This window comes from Somniosus microcephalus, unplaced genomic scaffold (assembly GCF_052327205.1).
Source record: "Somniosus microcephalus isolate GS21.2 unplaced genomic scaffold, FLI_Smic_1.0 unresolved_chr5, whole genome shotgun sequence".
NCBI lineage: Eukaryota > Metazoa > Chordata > Chondrichthyes > Squaliformes > Somniosidae > Somniosus > Somniosus microcephalus.
This window is the reverse complement of record NW_028225183.1, coordinates 24,183,932-24,205,142: the sequence shown is the minus strand read 5'-3', so window position 1 is coordinate 24,205,142 and position 21,211 is coordinate 24,183,932.

Here is a 21,211-nt window from a genome sequence, read left to right as displayed (position 1 = left end):
AATTCTTTGCAACAGCATAATCATTGCTACGCAATGCAACATTGCAATGGGATATCAGTTTGCAATATGAATGTCATTTGCCATGCAATGGAACATTTCAATGGAATATCACTTTGCAATATAATAGTCATCAGCAATGCAATAGAACATTGCAATGGAATATTAACTTGCAATATTATATTCATTTTCAATGCAATAGCACATTGCAATGGAATAATGCTTTGCAATATGAACAACATTTGCAATGCAATACGATATTGCATTGGAATATCACTTTTCAAAATAAATTAATTTGCAATGCAATTGAACATTGCAATGGAATAGCAGATTGCAATATAATAGTCATTTGCAAAGCAATTACACATTGCAATGGAATATCGCTTTGTAATATGATCATTTGCAATGCAATAAAACATTGCAATCAAATATCACTTTGCATTATAATAGTCATTGCAATGCAATAGAACATTGCAATAGAATGTTTCTTTGCAATATAATAGACATTGCAATGCAATGCAACATTACAATGGAAATTAAGCTTGCAATATAATAGCCATCTGCAATGCAATAGAAAATTGCAATGGAATATAGCTTTGGTATATGTTCGGCATTTGCAATGCAATATAACATTGCAATGAAATATCACGTTGCAATATACTAGTCATTTGCAATGAAATAGATTATTGCAGTGGAATATCACTTTGCAACATAATCATAGTTTGCAATGCAAAAGAACATCGCAAAGGAATATCACTGCAATACTATCATCATTTGCAATGCAATAGAACATTGCAAGGAATATGAATTGGCAATTTATTAGTCATTGCAATGCAATGGAACATTGCAATCGAATAACAGTTTGGAATATAATAGTCATTTGCAATGCAGTAGAGCATTGCAATGGAAGATCACTTTGCAATATGATCGTTATTTGGAATGCAATATGACTTTGCAGTGGAACAGCACTTTGCAATAGAGTAGTCGTTTGCAAAGCAATAGAACATTGCATGGAATATCACTATGCACTCTAATAGTAATTTGCAAAGCAATTGCTCGTTGCAATGGAATATCACTTTGCTATATAATTCCTTTGCAATGCAATAGCACTTTGCAATGGAGTATCACTTTGCAATAGAAAATTCATTGCAATTCAATGGAACATTGCAATGAAATATCACTTTGCAATGTAATATATGTGCAATATAATTGCACATTGCAATGGAACATCACTGCAAAATAATCGTCATTTGTAATGCAATAGAATATTGCAATGGAATATCACCTTTCTATATAATAGTAGCAGTACAATAGCACATTGCATTGGAATATTGCCTTGCAATGTGATCGTCCTTTGCAATGCAATGGAACATTGCAAGGGAATATCACTTTGCAATGTATTAGTAATTTGTAATGCAATAGAACATTGCAATGAGATTTTGCATTGTAATATGTTCGGCCTTTGCAAAGCAATAGAACATTGCAGTGCAATATCCCTTTTCAGTATAATTCCTTTGCAATGCAATAGCACATTGCTATGGAACAGCAATTTGCAATGTAATAGTCATTTGCAATGCTATATGACGTTGCAATATAATATCTCTTTGCAATATGATTGTCATTTGCAATGCAGTAGCACATTGCAACGGAATACCGCTTTGATATATAATAGTCATTTGCAATGCAATAGCACATGGCAATGGAATATCAGTTCGCAATATGATCATCATTTGCAATGAAATAGGAATTTGCAGTGGAACATCACTTTGCAATATAATAGTAATTTGCAAGAGAGCATTGCAATGCAATATCACTGCAATATTATCATCATTTGCAATGCAATGGAACATTGCAATGGAATAGCAATTTGCAATATAAAAGTAATTACATTGAAATGGAAAATTGCAATAGAATATCAGTTTACAATGTTATTGCCATTTGCAATGCAATGCAGCATTGCAATGGAATGTAACTTTACAATATAATAGTCATTGACATGCAATGGAATATTTGAATGGAAAATCAGTTTGCAATATATTAGTCCCTTGCAATGCAACAGAATATTGCAATGGAATATCACTTTGCAATATGATCATCGTTTGCAATGCAATATCACTTAGCAATATAGTAGTCACTTGCAGTGCAATTGCACATTACAATTGAATATCACTGCAATACAGTCGTCATTTGCAAAGCAATAGAACATAGTAATGGTGTATCGCTTTGCAATATACTGGTCATTGCAATGCAATGGAACATTGCAAAGAAATATCAGCTTGCAATATAATCGACATAGAACATTGCAATGGAATATTGCTTTGCAATATGATAGTCATTTGCAAGGCAATAGCATAATGCAATGGAATATAACTAATAAATAGAATTCATTTGCAATGCAATATAACATTTCAATTGGATATCATATTGCAGTATAATTCTTTTGCAATGCAATGCCACATTGCAATGGAATATTGCTGCAATGTAATCGTCATTTGCAATGCAATAAAAAATTGCAGTGGAATATCACCTTGAAATATAATACTCATTTGCAATGTAATAACACATTGCAATGAAATCTCACTTTCCAATATAATTCATTTGGAATTGCATACAACTTTGCAATATAGTAGTCATGTGCAATGCAATAGAACATTGCAATGGAGTATCACTTTCAATATAATTCATTTGCAATGCAATACCACGTTGCAATGGAATATCACCTTGCAGTGTAATAGTCGTTTGCAAAGCAATAGCGCATTGAATGGAATATCACTTTAAATATAATTAATTTGCAATGCAATAGCACATTGCAATGGAATATCACCTTGCAATATAATTTACATTTGCAATGCAATAGAACATTGCAATGGAGTATCCCTTTGCCATATAATTATCATTTGCAATGCAATAGAATTTTGGAGTGAAATATCATTCAGCAATATAATCCTCATTGCAAAGCAATGGAACATTGCAATGGACTATTACTGTGTAATATAATAGTCATTGCAATGCAATGGAACATTGCACTGGAATATCGGTTTGCAATATAATAGTAATATGCAATGCAACAGAACATTGCAATGGAATATCGCTTTGTAATATGATCATCATTTGCAATGCAATAGAACATTGCAATGCAAAATTAATTTGCAATATAATCGTCATTTGCAATGCAATAACACATTGCAATGGAATATCACTGCAATATAATAGTCATTTGCAATGCAATATGACATTGCAATGGACTATTAACTTGTAATATAATAGTAATTTGCAAAACAATAACACATTGCAATGGAATATCGCTTTGCAATATGATCATCGTGTGCAATGCAATGGAATATTGCAACGGATTAGCGTGTTGCAAAATATTGTCATTTGAAATGCAATAGAACATTGCAATGGAATTTTAACTTGCAATATTATATTTAGTGCAGTGCAATAGGATGTTGCAATGGACTATCAGTTTGCAACATAGTAGTCATTTGCAATGCAACAGAACATTGTAATGGATAATCACTGCAATATAATCGTCATTTGCAATGCAATAGCACGTTGCAATAGAATATCACTTTGCAATATAATAGTCATTGCAATGCAATGGAATTTTGCAATGTAATATCAGTTTGCAATATAATCGTCATTTGCAATGCAATGGAGCTTTGCAATGGAATATCAGATTACAATGAAATAGTGATTTGCAATGACAAAGAACATTGCAATGGAATAGGACATTGCAATCGAATAACACTTAGCAACATAGTAGTCATTGGCAATGCAACTGCACATTGCAATGGAATAGCACTGCAATATAATCATCATTTGCAATTCAATAGAGCATTGGAATGGAATTTCACTTTGCAATATAATTGTCAATGCAATGCATTGGAACATTGCAATGGAATATCACTTTGCAATATGATTGCCATTTGCAATGCAATAGCATATTGCAATGGAATATCACTGCAATATAATCATCAGCTGCAATTCAGTAGAATACAGCAGTGGAATATCACTTTGCAATATCATTGTCATTGCAATGCAATGGAACATTGCAATGTAATATCAGCTTGCAATATAATCATTATTTGCAATGCAAAGAACCATGCAATGAAGTATCAGTTGGCACTAAAGTAATTATTTGCAATGCAATAGCACATTTCAATGGAATTTCGCTTTGCAATATAATAGTCATTTGCAGTGCAATAGCACATTGCAATGGATTATCACTGCAACATATTTGTCACGTGTAATGCAGTAGCACATTGCAATGGAATATCACTTCGCAATATAATAGTCATTTGAAATGAAATAGCACATAGCTATGGAATATCGCTTTGCAAAATGATCATCATTTGCATTGCAATATTACATTGAAATGTAATATCAATTTGCAATATAGTATCCATTTGCAATGCAATAGAACATTGCAGTGATATATCAGTTTGCAATATAATAATGATTTGCAATGCAATAGAAAATTGCAATGAAATATCGTATTGCAACATGATCATCATTTGCAAAGCAATAGGCCTTTGCAATGGAATATCGGTTTGCAATAAAGTAGTCATTTGCTATGCAATAGACCATTGCAATATAATATCACCTTGCAATATAATAATCTGTGGCAATGCAATAGCACATTGCAACGGCATATTGCCTTGCAGTTTGATCGTCATTTGCAATGCTATGGAACATCTCAATGGATTATCACTTTGCATTTTAATAGCAACTTGCAATGCAATAACACTTAAAAATGGAATATCCGTGCAGTATAATCATCAATTGCAACGCAATAGCACATTGCAATGGAATATCACTTTGCAATATAATTGATATTTGCAATGCAATAGAACATGGCAATGGAGTATCACTTTGCCATATAATCATCATTTGCAATGCAATAGAATTTTGGAATGAAATATCATTTAGCAATATAATAGTCATTGCAAAGCAATGGAACATTGCAATGGGCTATTACTGTGTAATATAATAGTCATTGCAATGCAATAGAGCATTGTAATGGAATATTGCTTTGTAATATGATCATCATTTGCAATGCAGTAGAACATTGCAATGCAATATCACTTTGCAATATAATCATCATTTGCAATGCAATAGCACATTGCAATGGAATATCACTGCAATATAATAGTAATTTGCAATGCAATATGACATTGCAATGAACTATTGACTTGCAATATAATAGTAATTTTCAAAGCAATAACGCATTGCAAAGGAATATCGCTTTGCAATATGATCATCGTGTGCAATGCAGTAGAACATTGCAATGGATTAGTGTGTTGCAAAATAATTGTCATTTGAACATAAGAACATAAGAAATAGGAGCAGGAGTAGGCCAATCGGCCCCTTGAGCTTCCTCCGCCATTCAATAAGTTCATGACTGATCTGATCCTAACCGCCAATCCACTATCACAGAACCATCTCCTGAATCTAACAGAATTAGACACACAAAATAGGAGCAGGATCAGGGTACATGGCCCCTGGGCCCGCTCCGCTACCCAAAGGGCCATGACCGATCCGAATCTAGACTCATGTCCAAATTCCTGCCCGCTCCCAGTAACCCTTAATGCCCTTTACTTCTAGGAAACTGTCTATTTCTGTTTTAAATTTATGTAATGATGTAGCTTCTACAGCTTTTTGGGGCAGCATATTTGATGGACCTACCACCCTCTGAGTGAAGTAGTTCCTCCTCATCTCAGTTTTGAAAGAGCAGCCCCTTATTCTAAGTCTATGCCCCCTAGTTCTAGTTTCACCCATCATCGGGAACATCTTCCCCGCATCCACCCGATCCAACCCCTTCACAATCTTATATGTTTCAATATGATCGCCTCTCATTCTTCTGAACTCCAATGAGTAGAGTCCCAATCTACTCAACCTCTCCTCATATGTCCATCACCTCATCCGCGGGATTAAGCGAGTGAACCTGCTTTGTACTGACTCGACAGCAAGTATGTCCTTTCTTAATATGGACACCAAAACTGTACGCAGTATTCCAGGTGCGGTCTCACCAATAACTTGTACAACTGAAGCAATACCTCCCTATTTTTATATTCTATCCCCCTAGCAATGAAAGCCAACATTCCATTGACCTTCTTAATCACTTGCTGCACCTGCATGCTAAACTTTTGAGTTTCGTGCACCAGGACCCCCAGATCCCTTTGTACTTCAGTATTTTCCAGTTTCTTGCCATTAAGATAATAACTTGCTCTTCGATTTTTCCTGCCAAAGTGCATAACCTCACACTTTTCAGTATTGTATTCCATCTGCCAAATCTCTGCCCACTTATTTAGCCTGTCTATGTCCCCTTGCAGGTTTTTTATGTCCTCCTCAATCTCTACTTTCCCTCCCATCTTAGTATCATCTGCTAACTTTGATATGTTTCACTCGGTCCCCTCCTCCAATTCGTTAATATAGATTGTAAAGAGTTGGGCATCCAGCACTGACCCCTGCGGAACACCACTAGTTACTGATTGCCAGTCTGAGAATGAACCATTTATCCCAACTCTCTGCCTTCTGTTAGATAGCCAATCCTCTATCCATGCCAGAATATTACCCCCAATCCCATGATTTTTTATCTTAAGCAATAATATTTTGTGTGGCACCTTGTCAAATGCCTTTTGGAAGTCTAAATTCACTACGTTCACTGGTTCCCATTTATCCACCCTATATGTTACTGCCTCAAAGAACTCCAGCAAATTTGTCAAACATGACTTCCCCTTCATAAAACCATGCTGACTTTGTCCTATTAAATTATGATTATCCAAATGTCCTGTTATTGTCTCCTTAATGATGGACTCCAAAATTTTACCGACCACAGATGTTAGGTTAACCGCTCTATAGTTTCCAGCCTTCTGTCTACTGCCCTTTTTAAATAAGGGTGTTACATTAGCAGTTTTCCAGTCTGCCGGGACCTTTGCCAAGTCCAGGGAGTTTTGGAAAATTATTACCATTGCATCCACAATCCCTACCGCCACTTCCCTCAAGACCCTAGGATGTAAGCCATCAGGTCCAGGTGATTTATCCGCCTTGAGTCCCATTATTTTACCGAGTACCACTTCCTTAGCGATTTTGATCATGTTTAGCTCCTCCCCCCCCTTTAGCCCCCTCTTTGTCCAGTGTTGGGATATTCTTAGTGTCTTCTACTATAAAGACTGATACAAATTATTCATTCAGTATTTTTGCCATCTCCATATTTCCCACCATTAATTTCCCGGTCTCATCCTCTAAGGGACCAACATTTACTTTAGCCACCCTTTTACTTTTGATATAACTATAAAAATTCATACTATCTGTTTTTATATTTTTTGCTAATTTACTTTCATAATCTATATTCCCTTTCTTAATCCATCTTTTTGTTATTTTTTCTGTCTTTCAAAGTTTTCCCAATCCTCTATCCTCCCACTAGATTTGGCTACCTTATATGCCCTTGTTTTTAGTTGAATACTATCCTTAATGTCTTTACTTATCCACGGATGGCTGTCTTTTCTTTTACACCCTTTTCTTCTCAGTGGAATATGTTTTTTTTTGGAAGTTGTAAAATAACTCCTTAAATGTACACCACTGATCATGTATCGTCTTACCCTTTAATCTATTTTCCCAATCCACTCTACTCAATTCCACTCTCATACCTTCATAGTCTCCTTTATTCTAGCTTAGCATGCTTGTTTGAGATCCAACCTTCTCACCCTCTAATTGAATATGGAATTCAACCATGTTATGGTCACTCATTCCAAGGGGATCATTTACTGGGACATTTTTAATTAATCCTGTCTCATTACACAGGACCAGATCTAAGGTTGCTTGCCCCCTGGTCGGTTCAGTTACATACTGCTCAAGAAACCCATCCCTAATACACTCAATGAACTCATCCTCAAGGCAGCCCTGCCCAATTTGATTTGTCCTATTAATATGATAGTTAAAACCCCCCATAATTGCAGATGTCCACTTATTACAAGCCTCAAATGCAATAGAACATTGCAATGGAATTTTACCTTGCAATATTATATTTTTTTGCAATGCAATAGGAGGTTGCAATGGACTATCAGTTTGCAAAATAGTAGTCATTTACAATGCAACAGAACATTGTAATGGATTATCACTGCAATATAATCATCAGTTGCAATGCAATAGCACATTGCAATAGAATATCACTTTGCAATATAATAGTCATTGCATTGCAATGGAATTTTGCAAATTAATATCATTTTGCCATATAATTGTCATTTGCAATGCAATAGAGCTTTGCAATGGAATATCAGATTGCAATGAAATAGTGATTTGTAATGCGAAAGAACATTGCAATGGAATAGGACATTGCAATGGAATAACACTTAGCAACATAGTAGTCATTGGCAATGCAACTGCACATTGCAATGGAATAGCACTGCAATATCATCGTCATTTGCAATTCAATAGAGCATTGGAATGGAATTTCACTTTGCAATATAATTGTCATTGCAATGCATTGGAACATTGCAATGGAATATCAGTTTGCAATATGATCGCCATTTGCAATGCAATAGAATATTGCAATGGAATATCACTTTTCTTATAAAATTCACTGCAATGCACTGAATCATTGCATTGGAATATCAGTTTGCAATAATTAGTCATTTTCAATGCAATAGAGCATTGCAATGGAAAATCACTGCAAAATAATATCACTTTGCAATATCATTGTCATTGCAATGCAATGGAACATTGAAATGTAATATCAGCTTGCAATATAATGGTTATTTGCAATGCAAAGAACAATGCAATGAAATATCAGTTGGCACTTAAATAATTATTTGCAATGCAATAGCACATTTCAATGGAATTTCACTTCGCAATGTAATAGCCATTTGCAGCGCAATAGAACATTGCAATGGATTATCACTGCAACATATTCATCACTTGTAATGCAATAGCAGATTGCAATGGAATATTGCTTTGCAATATGATCATCATTTGCAGTGCAACAGTGCTTTGCAAAGGAAAATCACTGCGATATAATAGTCATTTGCAGTGCAGTAGCACATTGCAATGGAATATCACCTCACAATATAATAGTCATTTGAAATTAAATAGCACATAGCAATGGAATATCGCTTTGCAAAATGATCATCATTTGCATTGCAATATTACATTGCAATGGAATATCACTTTGCAATATGGTACCCATTTGCAATGCAATAGAACATTGCAATGGTATATCAGTTTGCAATATAATAATGATTTGCAATGCAATAGAACATTGCAAAGAAATATCGCATTGCAAATGATCATCATTTGCAAAGCAGTAGGACTTTGCAATGGAACATCACTTTGCAATAGAGTAGTCATTTGCAATGCAATAGAATATTGCAATATAATATCACCTTGCAATATAATAATCAGTGGCAATGCAATAGCACATTTCAATGGCATATTGCCTTGCAGTTTGATCGTCATTTGCAATGCAAGGGAACATTGCAATGGAGTATCACTTTGCATTTTAATAGCAACTTGCAATGCAATAACACTTAAAAATGGAATATCCATGCAGCATAATCATCAATTGCAATGCAATAGAGCATTGCAATGGAATATCACCTTGCAATATAACAGGCAATTGCAAAGCAATAGCACATTGCAATGGAATATCACTTTGCAATATAATTGATATTTGCAATGCAATAGAACATGGCAATGGAGTATCCCTTTGCCATATAATCATCATTTGCAATGCAATAGAATTTTGGAATGAAATATCATTTAGCAATATAATAGTCATTGCAAAGCAATGGAACATTGCAATGGGCGATTACTGTGTAATATAATAGTCATTGCAATGCAATAGAGCATTGCAATGGAATATTGGTTTGTAATATGATCATCATTTGCAATGCAATAGAACATTGCAATGCAATATCACTTTGCAATATAATCATCATTTGCAATGCAATAGCACATTGCAATGGAATATCACTGCAATATAATAGTAATTTGCAATGCAACATGACATTGCAATGGACTATTGACTTGCAATATAATAGTAATTTTCAAAGCAATAACGCATTGCAAAGGAATATCGCTTTGCAATATGATCATCGTGTGCAATGCAGTAGAACATTGCAATGGATTAGCGTGTTGCAAAATAATTGTCATTTGAACATAAGAACATAAGAAATAGGAGCAGGAGTAGGCCAATCGGCCCCTCGAGCTTGCTCCGCCATTCAATAAGTTCATGGCAGATCTGATCCTAACCGCCAATCCACTATCACAGAACCATCTCCTGAATCTAACAGAATTAGACACACAAAATAGGAGCAGGATCAGGGTACACGGCCCCTGGGCCCGCTCCGCTACCCAAAGGGCCATGACTGATCCGAATCCAGACTCATGTCGAAATTCCTGCCCGCTCCCCGTAACCCTTAATTCCCTTTACTTCTAGGAAACTGTCTATTTCTGTTTTAAATTTATGTAATGATGTAGCTTCTACAGCTTTTTGGGGCAGCATATTTCATGGACCTACCACCCTCTGAGTGAAGTAGTTCCTCCTCATCTCAGTTTTGAAAGAGCTGCCCCTTATTCTAAGTCTATGCCCCCTAGTTCTAGTTTCACACATCATTGGGAACATCTTCCCCGCATCCACCTGATCCAACCCCTTCACAATCTTATATGTTTCAATAAGGTCACCTCTCATTCTTCTGAACTCCAATGAGTAGAGTCCCAATCTACTCAACCACTCCACATATGTCGATGGACCTCATCCGCAGGATTAAGCGAGTGAACCTGCTTTGTACTGACTCGACAGCAAGTATGTCCTTTCTTAATATGGACACCAAAACTGTACACAGTATTCCAGGTGCGGTCTCACCAATACCTTGTACAACTGAAGCAATACCTCCCTATTTTTATATTCTATCCACCTAGCAATGAAAGCGAACATTCCATTGGCCTTCTTAATCACTTGCTGCACCTGCATGCTAACCTTTTGAGTTTCGTGCACCAGGACCCCCAGATCCTTTTGTACTTCAGTACTTTCCAGTTTCTTGCCATTAAGATAATAACTTGCTCTACGATATTTCCTGCCAAAGTGCATAACGTCACACTTTCCAGTATTGAATTCCATCTGCCAAATCTCTGCTCACTTATTTAGCCTGTCTATGTCCCCTTGCAGGTTTTTTATGTCCTCCTCAATCTCTACTTTCCCTCCCATCTTAGAATCATCTGCTAACTTTGATATGTTACACTCGGTCCCCTCCGCCAATTCATTAATATAGATTGTAAAGAGTTGGGGACCCAGCACTGACCCCTGCGGAACACCACTAGATACTGATTGCCAGTCTGAGAATGAACCATTTATCCCAACTCTCTGCCTTCTGTTCGATAGCCAATCCTCTATCCATGCATGGATATTACCCCCAATCCCATGATTTTTTATCTTAATCAATAATATTTTGTGTGGCACCTTGTCAAATGCCTTTTGGAAGTTTAAATTCACTACGTCCACTGGTTCCCATTTGTCCACCCTATATGTTACTGCCTTAAAGAACTCCAGCAATTTTGTCAAACATGACTTCCCCTTCATAAAACCATGCTGACTTTGTCCTATTAAATGATGATTATCCAAATGTCCTGTTACTGTCTCCTTAATGATGGACTCCAAAACTTTACCTACCACAGATGTTAGGCTAACCGCTCTATAGTTTCCAGTCTTCTGTCTACTGCCCTTTTTAAATAAGGGTGTTACATTAGCAGTTTTCCTGTCTGCCGGGACCTTTGCCAAGTCCAGGGAGTTTTGGAAAATTATTACCAATGCATCCACAATCCCTACCACCACTTCCCTCAAGACCCTAGGATGTAAGCCATCAGGTCCAGGTGATTTATCTGCCTTGAGTCCCATTATTTTACCGAGTACCACTTCCTTAGTGATTTTGATTGTGTTTAGCTCCTCCCCCCCTTTAGCCCCCTGTTTGTCCAGTGTTGGGATATTCTTAGTGTCTTCTTCTATAAAGACTGATACAAAGTATTCATTCAGTATTTTTGCTATCTCCATATTTCCCACCATTAATTTCCCGGTCTCATCCTCTAAGGGACCAACATTTACTTTAGCCACCCTTTTTCTTTTTATATAACTATTAAAATTCATACTATCTGTTTTTATATTTTTTGCTAATTTACTTTCATAATCTATATTCCCTTTCTTAATCCACCTTTTTGTTATTTTTTCTCTCTTTCAAAGTTTTCCCAATCCTCTATCCTCCCGCTAGATTTGGCTACCTTATATGCCCTTGTTCTTTGTCGAATATTATCGTTAATGTCTTTACTTAGCCACAGATGGCTGTCTTTTCTTTTACACCCTTTTCTTCTCAGTGGAATATGTTTTTTTTTGGAAGTTGTAAAATAACTCCTCAAATGAACACTACTGATCATGTATCGTCTTACCCTTTAATCTATTTTCCCAATCCACTCGACTCAATTCCGCTCTCATACCTTCATAGTCTCATTTATTCAAGCTTAGCATGCTTGTTTGAGATCCAACCTTCTCACCCTCTAATTTAATATGGAATTCAACCATGTTATGATCACTCATTCCAAGGGGATCCTTTACTGGGACATTTTTAATTAATCCTGTCTCGTTACACAGGACCAGAGCTAAGGTTGCTTGCCCCCTGGTCGGTTCAGTTACATACTGCTCAAGAAACCCATCCCTAATACACTCAATGAACTCATCCTCAAGGCAGCCCTTCCCAATTTGATTTGTCCAATTAATATGATAGTTAAAATCCCCCATAATTGTAGATGTCCCCTTATTACAAGGCTCAAATGCAATAGAACATTGCAATGGAATTTTAACTTGCAATATTATATTTTTTTGCAATGCAATAGGAGGTTGCAATGGATGATCAGTTTGCAACATAGTAGTCATTTGCAATGCAACAGAACATTGCAATGGATTATCACTGCAATATAATCGTCATTTGCAATGCAATAGCACATTGCAATAGAATATCACTTTGCAATATAATAGTCATTGCAATGCAATGGAATTTTGCAAATTAATATCATTTTGCCATATAATTGTCATTTGCAATGCAATAGAGCTTTGCAATGGACTATCAGATTGCAATGAAATAGTGATTTGTAATGCGAAAGAACATTGCAATGGAATAGGACATTGCAATGGAATAACACTTAGCAACATAGTAGTCATTGGCAATGCAACTGCACATTGCAATGGAATAGCACTGCAATATCATCGTCATTTGCAATTCAACAGAGCATTGGAATGGAATTTCACTTTACAATATAATTGTCATTGCAATGCATTGGAACATTGCAATGGAATATCAGTTTGCAATATGATCGCCATTTGCAATGCAATAGAATATTGCAATGGAATATCATTTTTCTTATAAAATTCACTGCAATGCACTGAATCATTGCATTGGAATATCAGTTTGCAATAAATAGTCATTTTCAATGCAATAGAACATTGCAATGGAATATCACTGCAATATAATCGTCACTTGCAATTCAGTAGAATACTGCAGTGGAATATCACTTTGCAATATCATTGTCATTGCAATGCAATGGAACATTGAAATGTAATATCAGCTTGCAATATAATCGTTCTTTGCAATGCAAAGAACAATGCAATGAAATATCAGTTGGCACTTAAATAATTATTTGCAATGCAATAGCACATTTCAATGGAATTTCATCTTGCAATGTAATAGTCATTTGCAGTGCAATAGAACATTGCAATGGATTATCACTGCAACATATTCGTCACTTGTAATGCAATAGCAGATTGCAATGGAATATTGCTTTGCAATATGATCATCATTTGCAATGCAATAGAGCTTTGCAAAGGAAAATCACTTTGCGATATAATAGTCATTGGCAGTGCAGTAGCATATTGCAATGGAATATCACTTCGCAATATAATAGTCATTTTAAATTAAATAGCACATAGCAATGGAATATCGCTTTGCAAAATGATCATTTGCATTGCAATATTACATTGCAATGGAATATCACTTTGCAATATGGTACCCATTTGCAATGCAATAGAACATTGCAATGGTATATCAGTTTGCAATATAATAATGATTTGCAATGCAATAGAACATTGCAATGAAATATCGCATTGCAAATGATCATCATTTGCAAAGCAGTAGGGCTTTGCAATGGAACATCGCTTTGCAATAGAGTAGTCATTTGCAATGCAATAGAATATTGCAATGTAATATCACCTTGCAATATAATAATCAGTGGCAATGCAATAGCACATTTCAATGGCATATTGCCTTGCAGTTTGATCGTCATTTGCAATGCAATGGAACATTGCAATGGAGTATCACTTTGCATTTTAATAGCAACTTGCAATGCAATAACACTTAAAAATGGAATATCCATGCAGCATAATCATCAATTGAAATGCAATAGAACATTGCAATGGAATATCACCTTGCAATATAACAGTCGTATGCAATGCAATAGCACATTGCAATGGAATATCACTTTGCAGTATAAAGGTCATTGCAATGCAATGGAAAATTGCTTTGGAATATCAGTTTGCATCATAATCATCATTTGCCCTGCAAAAAAACATTGCAATGAAATATCACTCTGCAGTATAAAAGTCAGTTGCAATGCAATAGCACATTGCAATGGACTATTTCCTTGGAATGTGATCGTCATTTGCAATGCAACTGAACATTGCAAAGGATTATCACTGCAATATATTCGGCATCTGTAATGCAATAGCACATTGCAATGGAATATTGCTTTGCAATATGATCATCATTTGCAATGCAAAAGATATTGCAATGGAGTAAAGCTTTGCAACATAGTAGTCATTTTCAATGCAACAGAACATTGCAATGAATATCACTTTGCAATATAATAGTCATTTGTAATGCAGTAGAACATTGCATTGCAATAGAACGTTGCAATGGAATATCACTTCACAATATAAAAGTCATTTGAATTGCAATAGCGAACTGCAATGGAATATCGCTTTGCAAATGATCATCATTTGCATTGCAATAGGATATTGCAATGGAATATCACTTTGCAATATAGTACTCATTTGCAATGCAAGAGAACATTGCAATGGAATATCACTCCAATATAATCTTCCTTCATTTGCAATGCAATAGGATATTGCAATGGTATATGATTTTGCAGTATAATAATCATTGCAATGCAATTGCACATTGCAATACAATATCACTTTGCAATATGATATGCATTTGCAATGCAGTAGCACATTGCACCGTACTATTAACTTCCAAAATAATAGATATTTCAAATACAGTAGAAGATTGCAGTGGAATATCATTTTGATATATAATAGTCACTTCCAATGCAATAGTACATTGCAATTGAATATCATTTTTCAATATAGTACAATTTGCAATGAAGTAGAGCATTGCAATGGAATATTAATGCAATAAAATCGTGATTTGCAAAGCAATAGAATATTGCAATGGAATATCGCTTTGTAATATGATCGTCATTTGCACTGCAATAGAATATTGAAGTGGAATATCACATTGCAATATAATAGTTATTTGCAATGCAATAGCACATTGCATTGTAATATCACTCTGCAATATGATAGTCATTTGCAATGCAATAGCACATGGAAATGAAATATCACCTTGCGATATGATCGACATTTGCAATGCAATGCAAACGATTGTGTGGCTGTTCATGGTTCCAACACCATCATCAAGTTTGTGGATGATACCACGGTAGTAGGCCAGATCGCCAACAATGATGAGTCAGCCTACAGGGAGGAGGTCCAGCATCTCGTAAAGTGGTGCGCCGATAACAACCTGGCCCTTAACATCAAGAAAACCAAAGAAAGCATTGTGGACTTCAGGATGTCTAAAGGTGGAAGTCACACCCCCATCCACATCAATGGGGCTGTGGTGGAAATGGTGGCCAGCTTTAAGTTCCTCGGAGTCCACATCACGGAAGACCTCTCCTGGTCCCTCAATATCTCCTCTCTGGTGAAGAAGGCCCAGCAGTGCCTATATTTCCTAAGGAGGCTGAAGGGATGTAACCTGTCACCCCTGATCCTCTCTAACTTTTACCGCTACACAATAGAGAGCATCCTGACGAACTGTACCACAGTATGGTATGGCAGCTGTAGCTACTATGACCGGAAAGCCCTGCAGCGGGTAGTCAAAACTGCCCAACGCATTCACGGCACCCAGCTACCGACCATAGAGCACATATACCAGAAACGCTGTTTACCGAGGTCACGGTCCATCATCAAAGACCCTACCCACCCCAGCCACAGTCTGTTCACCCTCCTGCCTTCTGGGAGATGCTACAGATGCATTCGCACCAATACGACCAGATTTAGGAACAACTTCTTTCCCAGGGCTGTCATCCTACTGAACTCCACAAATAAACTCCAAAGCCTGCACATCTGCCAATGCACTTTATTATGGTTATGTTTATGTTAATGTATTTCAAGCCAAATGTATGTTGAATGTTTAAATGCCTTAATCTAAATGTACACTCTCAGGAGCCGCAAGCCTAAATTTTGTTGTGCTGCACTTGTGCACTAACAATGACAATAAAAGTTGATTTGATTTGATTTGATAAAATTGCATTGGAATATAACTTCACAATATAATAGTCATTTGCAATGCAATAGCACATTGCAATGGAATATCACTTTGCAATATGATACTCATTTGCAATGCAATAGCACATTGAAATTGAATAGCACCTTGCAACAAGATCGTCATTTGCAATGCAATAGCACATTGCATTGTAATATCACTCTGCAATATTATAGTCATTTGCAATGCATTAGCTCATGGAAATGGAATATCACCTTGCAATATGATCAACATTTGCAATGCAATATAAAATTGCATTGGAATATATCTTTGCAATAAAATAGTCATTTGCAATTCATTAGCACATTGCAATAGAATATCACTTTGCAATATCATAGTAATTTGCAATGCAATAGCACATTGAAACGGAATATCACCTTGCAATATGATCACCATTTGCAATGCAATATAAAATTGCATTGGAACATAACTTTGCAGTATAATACTCATTTGCAATGCAATAGCTCATTGAAATGGAATAACTTCTTGCAATACGGTCGTCATTTACAATGCAATATAAAATTGCATTGGCATATAAATTTGCAATATAATAGTCATTTGAAATACAATAGCACAATGCAATCGAATATCACTTTGCAATATAATAGTCATTTGCAATGCAATAGCAGATTGCAATGGAATATCACTTTGCAATTTAATGTTCACTTGCAATGCAATAGAACATTGCAATGGAATAATAATTGGCAATTTTATAATTGCAAAATACTGTGGATGCTGGAAATCTGAAATAACAACAGAAAATGCTGGAAATACTCAGCAGGCCAGGCAGCATCCGCGGAGAGAGAAACAGAGATAACATTTCAGGTCTGGGACCATTCATCAGAACTGGAAAAAGCTGGAGATGTAACAGATATTAAGCAGGTACAGAGACAGGGGGGAGGGTTAGCAGGGGAGGAAGAAATAGAAAGAGCATCCTGTACTTGTGTAAGAGGCAGGAAAGATAAAATGTTGCAAATGGAAATGGCAAAAATCATACTGCATGAAAAATGGGGGCAGGGTTAATTATCTGAAATTGTTGAACTCAATGTTGAGTCCGGCAGGCTGCAAAGTGCCCAATCGAAAGATGAGGTGCTGTTCCTCGAGCTTACGTTGAGCTTTATTGGAACAATGCAATAGCCTGAGGACAGAGAGATCAGAGTGGGAGTGAAGCGGTGAATTGAATTAACAGGCAACCGGAAGCTCAGGTCACCCATATGGACTGAACGGAGGTGTTCTGCAAAGCGGTCGCCCAATCTGCATTTGGTCTCCCCAATGTAGAGGAGATCGCATCATGATCAGCGAATACAGTATGTTGCAAGAAGTACAAGTAAATCGCTGTTTCACCTGGAAGGGGTGTGTGGGGCCCTGGACAGTGGGAAGGGAGGAGGTAAAAGGGCATGTGCTGCAGCTCCTGCGCTTGCACGGGAAGGTGCCAGGTGAAGGAACAGGGCTGTTGGGTGTGATTGAGGAGTGGACCAGGGTGTCACGGAGGGAGTGGTCCCTTCGGAATGCTGAAAGGGGAGGTGAGGGGAAGAGGTGCTTGGTGGTGGGATCACGTTGGAGGTGGCGGAATTGGCGGAGGATGATCGGTTGAATGTGGAGGCTGGTGGGGTGAAAGCTAAGGCAAGGGGAACCCTACCGTGGTTCTGGGAGGGAGGTGCAGGGCTGAGAGCAGAAGTGCGGGAAATAGAACGGACACGGTCAAGGGCCATATAAACCATGGTAGAGGGGAATCCTCGGTTGAGGAAAAAGGAAGACATGTCAGAAGCACTAGTATGGAAGGTGGCATCGTCAGAACACATGCGGCGGAGACAGAGAAACTGGGAGAATGGAATAGAGTACTTACAGGAAGCGGGGTGGGAGGAAGTGTAGTCCAGGTAGCTGTGGGAGTCGGTGGGCTGTTAGTGGATGTTTGTTGAAAGCCGATCGCCGGAAATGGAGAGGGAGAAGTCAAGGAAGGGAAGGGAAGTGTCAGGGATGGACCATGTGAAGGTGAGGGAAGGGTGGAAATTGGAAGTAAAGTGAATTAACTTATCTAGTTCAGGGCGAGAGCAGGAAACGGCACCAATGCAGTCATCGATGTATCAGAAAAAGAGGGGAGGGAGGGGACCTGAGTAGCACTGGAACAAATTTTATACTCATTTGCAATCGAAAAGCTCATAGCAATGGAATAATGGTTCGCAATATGATCGTCATTTGCATTGCAATATGACATTGCAATGGAATAGAACATTGCAGTGAAATATTACCTCGAAAGATAATACACATTTGCAATGCAATAGCGCATTGAAATGCATAATCGACTTGAAATAACATCGTCATTTGCAGTGTACTTTAAAATTGCATTGGAATATAACTTTTGAATATACAAGTCATTTCCAATGCAACAGAACATTGCAATGGAATGTCGCTTTGCAATATGATATTCTTTTAAAATGCAATAGGACTTTGCAATGAAACATGACTTTGCAATATTGTTGTCATTTGCAATGCAATTGCACATTGCAATGGAATAGCACTGCAATATAATCGTCATTTGCAATGCAATAGAACATTGCAATGGACTATTAGCTTGCAATATAATAGTCATTTGCAATAGAATAGCACATTGCAATGGAATACTAAACTGCAACATGATTGCCATTTGAAATGCAATAGGCCATTGCAATGGAAGATCACTTTGCAACTTAGTAGACCTTTGTAATGCAACAGAAAATTGCAATGGAATATCGCTTGGCAATATAATATTCAGATGCAATACAATAGCACACTGCAAGTGAATCTTGCCTTGCAAAGTGATTGTAATTTGCAATGCAATAGAACATTGCAATTGAGTATCAATTTACAATATAATAGTCATTTGCAATGCAATAGAACATTGCAATAGCATAGGAGTTTGCAATGTAATAGTCATTTGCAATGCAATAGAAAATTGCAATGGAAAATTAACCTGCAATATTATATTCATCTGCAATGAAATAGCACATTGCAATGGAATATCCCTTAGCAATATGATCGTCATTTGCAATGCAATAGGACTTTGCAATGGAACATCACTTTGCAATACAATAGTCATTTGCAACATAATAGAACATTGCACTGGAATATTACCTCGCAATGTAATAGTTACTTGCAATGCATTAGCACATTGACATGGAATATCGCCTTGCACTTGATCATCATTTGCAATGGACAAATCATTGCAATGGAAAAGCACTTTGCAATATAATAGGAATTTGCAATGCAATAGAACATTGCAATGGAATTTGACTGCAATGTTATTGTCAATTGCAGTGTGATAGAACATTGGTATGGATTTTTAATTTGCGATACAATAGTCATTGCAATGTCATGGAACATTGCAACAGAGTATCAGTTTGCAATATAATCGTCATGTGCAAAGCAATATTACATTGCAATGGAATATATCTTCGCAATATAATAGTTATTGCAATGAAATGCAAAATTGCAATATCAGTTTGCAATATGATTGTAATTTGCAATGCAATAGTATTTTGCAATGGAACATCGCTTGGCAATATAGTAGATATTTGCAGTGCAGTAGAATTTTGCAATGGAATATCACTGCAATATAATAATAATCTGCAATGTAATACATCATTGCAGTGTAATATCACTTTGCAATAAAACAGTCATTTGCAAGGCAATTCCACATTGCAATGGAATATTACTTAGGCAATATAATAGTCATTTTCAATGCAATAGGACATTGTAGTGGATGATTAACTTGCAATATAATAGTCATTTGCAATGCAAGGGAACATTGCAATGGACTATCAACTTATAATATTTTCATTTGCAATGCAGTAGCACAATGGAATAGACTATCACTGCAACATAAACATTATCTGCAATGCAACAGAACATTGCCATGGAATATCACCTTGCAATATTTTAATCAGTTGCAATGCCACAGCACATTGCAATGGAATATTGCGTTGCAATGTGAACGTCATTTACAAAGCAATAGAACATTGCAATGGAATATCAGTTTGCAATATATTAGTAATTTGCAATGCAATAGAATATTGCAATGGAATATCGCTCTGCAATTTAATAGTAATTTGCAATGCAATGTAACATTGCAATGGAATATCACTGCAACATAATCGTCAAATTCAATGTAGTAGAACATTGCAATGGAATATCGCTTTGCAACATAATAAGTCATTTGCAATGCAATAGCACATTGCAAGATCACTTTGCAATATAATTCAATTCCAATGCAATAGCACATTGCAATAGAATATCACTTTGCAATATAATTGACATTTGCAATGCAATAGAACATTGCAATGTAATAGCACTTTGCAATATAATATTCATTTGTAATGCAAAAAGTTATTGCAAATGGAATATCACTTTGCAATATAATAGTATTTAATGTAAAATAAAATTGAAATGCAATATAGTTTTGAAATATAATAGTCATTTGCAATGCAATAGCATATTGCAATGGAATATCGCTTTGCAATATAATAGTTATTTGCAATGCAGTATAGAACATTGCAATGGAATATTGCTTTGTACTTTGATCGTCATTGGCAATGCAA